The 4,681-nt window shown below is 53.1% G+C and overlaps 1 pseudogene; it reads left to right on the top strand.

Moving 5' to 3' along the window:
* The first annotated feature begins 399 nt into the window (after positions 1-399).
* LOC123044546 (heat stress transcription factor A-3-like) lies at positions 400-3,742 on the top strand (annotated as a pseudogene).
* The last annotated feature ends 939 nt before the right edge of the window (positions 3,743-4,681 follow it).

Raw genomic sequence — 4,681 nt, 5'->3', positions numbered from 1 at the left:
ACCCTGATGCACTCGTTCCACCACAAGAAAACCTAAACATCTGATGAGTACCGCGCGGTTCGCTCCCCTAGCGTTTTTCATGTCGTAAAATCAACCGAACTCTTTCCAATCTTACCGAATAGACGGGGAAGGAGCATGCGTGTTCTAGAAAAAGTAACTAATACCGCTAAACACTTGTTTCCCTCGGCGGCGTGGGGACGGTGGATACCGCACGCGCGCCGTCGCGCTACGACCGTCCCCGTTTCCTTCCGCTGCTCCTCAGACCATCAACCTAAATCGACCGATCATCCGCACACATCCCGCTCTCGCGCCATCAGACCATCGGCCCGCTCACTCCACCACGTCACTCCCACTCCACCACGTGACGGGAGAAGAGAGGTAAAATATCTCCTGCTCTCTTCGCCACCAAGCAAAAAGCCCGCGCCTGGCCTGGCCTCTGCTGGCTGCACTTTCCTTTCCTTTCCACCCCCGGAATCGCAGATATTTCCGGCACCGCCTTGGCCTGCGTGGGCCAGAGCCGCCGCGATCCGCCGCGCTGCCAAGTGTCCCCGCGCCTGCCGACTGCGGCCAGGGGCGGCGGTCAAACGTCACGCAGGGGCACGGCACGCCTTACCCGCTTCTGCAACTGCAGCTGCAACGCGGCGTGCCCGTCGCCGTCAACAGTATGTCGGTTTCACCCGGACCGAAGCCTATAAACACCGCGCCGCGCCGCTTGGCCTCGCCCCGCACCGCCCATTCCGGCCACCCGCGACCGCGCGGCGCATGGAACACACGCACACCGGCACCAATACAACGCCCGCCGCAGTCACCGCCTCCGCCTCCGCCTCCATGGACGCCGCGCTGCTGCTCGAGCCCAAGCTCGAGATGCTGCAGCAGCATCCTGCGGGCCACTACGCCGCGTTAGACCATCACCTGATCCCGCCGCCGCCCGCGCTGGTGGTGCCCTGCGAGCCGCCGCGGCCCCTGGAGGCGCTGCTGCAGGGGCCGCAGCTGCCGCCGTTCCTGTCCAAGACGTACGATCTCGTCAGCGAGCCGCAGCTGGATGGGGTCATCTCCTGGGGCCCCGCCGGCAACAGCTTCGTCGTGTGGAATCCTTCCGCCTTCGCCCGCGACGTGCTCCCGCACAACTTCAAGCACAACAACTTCTCCAGCTTCGTCAGGCAGCTCAACACTTATGTGCGTATCATATCACTGCCCAGTCCTCTGTTTTTCCTTTCCTTTGCAATCCGTCGCTGGATTATTCATGCCGCCGTCGCTGGATTATCCGTATCTGGCACTCTGTTTCAGATGCTCTGTTTTTCTTTTTGTTCCTTCTGGTTTCTGCTGCTGTACTCTGCTCAAATCTGCTGCGTATATATTTCTATGTACTTCCCTTTTATTTTGTGAGCGGAGTTGTGGTCTGTAATGCCAATTTGGCGTTTCTTTTGTGAGCGGAATTGTGGTCTGTAATGCCAATTTTGCCTTTCCCGAAAGAACTGTATTATCTTGATCACTGAAATTATCCTGATTCCTGAGGAGTTGATCCTGTGATGGCAAGCTTAACCATTTGCTGGGATGCGACGCTGCTCGCGCTCAAAGGTAAGCTTCGCAATCCAAATGTGTATACGCATCTGTATTTGCCCATACTGCAAATTCCTTCTATCCAATAGAGAAAAAAACGCGGCAGCATATTTTGTTCTGTATTTGCCCATACTGCAAATTCCTTCTATCCAATAGAGAGAAAAACGCGGCAGCATATTTTGTTGGTTTTCTGCTGCTCTGCGTGGCCATGCATTCTTCTCAACTCCTCACCCTGCCTCCTTCGCAGGTTTGGCCTGGTGCAGCTCTACTCCTTGTAATTTATCACTTCTTCATATTGCCATATTTCTCAGACTTTAGCACCGTGTATTTCAAAACTACAGATACCATAGTGCATCTACTGCAGATTTTGTTTTAAGTTCACTGAAGATTTTTTCTGGCGGGTAACACCGTTCAGTTTTCTTCCTGTGTTGTACAAGGATGGGAAGGGGGTGATGTTGCCAGTATGGAGCAATTTGGCTCAGTATTTGTTCAGTTAGAGGTTCAGTTATACTCCCTCCGTTCCAAAATAGATGACCCAATTTTGTACTCACTTTGGGTCATCTATTTTGGAACGGAGGGAGTAGGTGGCAACTACTACTAGTATCTTAATAGGTTTTAGTCTTGAGTGACACTAAAAATATCACTGAACTTGACATTTTGACTGAGTTTATGATTGTACTGTTGTATTCAGTTTCACCTTCTTGTACTGGTCATTCAGTGACCTCATTGTTAGTTTTTAACATCTTTTTCATATTTATCAGGGTTTTTGCAAGGTTCATGCTAATAGATGGGAGTTTGCTCACGAGGGATTTCTGCGGGGCAGCAAACATTTGTTGAAGACGATTGTCAGGCGCCGGTCCTCGCCGACGCAACAAAGCAGCCCTCAGCCTGGTTCATCTATCTTCAGGAAGATACAGTCTAGTTCTTGTGGTGAGTCCACTCTGGACCCTGAACTGCGCTCCCTGAGAAGAGAGAAGAACGCGTTGCTACAGGAGGTGGCCAGGCTGAAGGAGGAGCACAATCAGACGATCGAGCATATGAACGCGCTGAACCAGAGGCTGGAGACCGCGGAGGATCGGCAGAAGCAGGTGGTCTCCTTCTTGGCCAAGCTCCTTCAGAACCCGGATTTCCTGAGGCAACTCAAGATGCACAGGGGGAGAAGGGACGGGATCGATTCCTCCAGAGTGAAGAGGAAGTTCCTGAAGCATGTACCGCATGGCAGCAGAGACTCGGGCGACTCCAGCTTGCCGCGCACCGCAGAGAGTACATGTTCCCCTGCGCATCCAGTTGCGCACGACGCCATTGCAGACCTGCAGAGTTTTCTCCTGGAAGACACGGACCTTAGTGATGGCATGCTGCCGGGTAGCTTTGGTCTGGACGGAGTCGAAGCATCAGAGGACATCGGGGCTTTGGTTCAGGTATTTGACCAACAAGATTTCGGAACCGGGGCTGAGCTGCTTGAAATTCCTCCAGTTTCTGCTGCTGCTCATTGCCAAGACTCCACGTTTGGCAGGTCCAAGGGGAAGAATGTCATGTGTTCAGGAGGAACTGATGGCACATCGTCTCAAGCCAACTGCCTCGTGTCATTACCGGGCAACGTCTGCAAACTGATGGATGCCGATGGTGAGCAAATTTGGGGCGCCGATACTTTTTTTCAGAGTTCTTGCAGCGGCACCAGTCAACAAGCCTATGTTAGTGATCCCTATCTAATGGAGATTCCCGACAAGCCTGAGAGATTCTGGGAACTCGATTCGCGATTTGGAGGCACTGGATGATGGAGATCTGCACCTGGACAAGTGTGTTATCGGCGACCCTGCTCTTGAGCAACAGAGAGGAAACATGAAGCCATAGATCAATTGCGAAGCGGGGGAGGAGTAGGTCTGATGCTCGATCCACCTATCTTAATAACCATACTTAGCTGTGAGAAGTGCCATAGTTATTTGATATTTAGGATATGCTCACTATGGCACTAAGAATTAGTAGTAGTGGTGGTACTAGTAACTAGCGGTTTGTTTTTGTTTTCCATTCATTCACCCTACTGTTTTTGAATGGAAAATATTATCATGTCATTTGCTTTGTTTTTGTTTTCCATTCATTCACCCTACTGTTTTTGAATGGAAAAATATCATTGTGTAATTTGCTCGGAGCAAGTGCTCCGGCCAATCGTCGTGTTTCCCATTTATTGTTGTACCACTAGAAGCATACTTGCACTTTGCCGACCCATGTAAGTTTTTGGCATTGATGTGGGCAATCAGGCATTGTACTGTTGGCTGAATTCACAAGTCCAAAAGTAGGGAAACAAAAACTCACAAGCAGCCATTAAGCAAGTTGAACACATATCACTGCTCAAGGGTCCATAATTCTAGACATGTAAGTAGTATGGATATGGAATTGTTCATACATGGGGTTGTACAAAGGGGAAGGGTTATACAGTTGTTGCCACAGTATTGACTGTTTCATGTGGCAAGCTGGACAACCCAGATTACCTACAACATTTAAAGCTAAAATAAACTTTTTTTAGAGAAAAGGGGCTTCTGCCCGGTTCCATTTCAATATAACGAGACCATACAAAGTTCTGTAACTTATTACAAGCGACAGAAGCATCGCCTCCAGACAGTTTCAGCAAGCTACTCGCCAAACAGGGAAAGAAGACACACAAAGATGATAAACGTAATCTCGGCGCGGGCTCCCTCCCGCTAGGGTTTCCGCCGCCGCCGGCGCACGCGCCCTGGCGCATCCCGCCCCCCTATTCCCCCTCCCCTCCCGTTCCCGCCCCTGCGCCGCCTCCCCGGGAGGTGGCCGGGGCGGCGCGCCCCTCCCCTTCCTCTCGGCCCCCTCCTCCGGTGGTTCTCCCCCGCCATCGCCGGTGGGCGCCCCCGGCGCTGGCCCAGGTGGTGCCGGCGGCCGCGGGGCCTTCTGTCCCCGCGCGCTCGTCTTCTTCCCGGGGCAGGTGACGGCGGCGGTGCTGCTCGGCTAGGCGGCGGCCTGGCGACTTGACGACGGTCGCCGGCAGTTGGTGCGTTGGCAGTGCTGCCCTTGGCGGCAGGGCGGCGTGGTGACGTGCGGTGGCCGGCGGCGCGCCCCCGGCCCAAATTTGGGCCCTTCTGGTCCCATCTGGGTC

The sequence above is a fragment of the Triticum aestivum genome, chromosome 2B, assembly GCF_018294505.1.
Source record: "Triticum aestivum cultivar Chinese Spring chromosome 2B, IWGSC CS RefSeq v2.1, whole genome shotgun sequence".
Classification (NCBI taxonomy): domain Eukaryota; kingdom Viridiplantae; phylum Streptophyta; class Magnoliopsida; order Poales; family Poaceae; genus Triticum; species Triticum aestivum.
The sequence above is the reverse complement of the archived record's forward strand: the minus strand, read 5'-3'. Positions and strand labels throughout refer to the sequence as shown.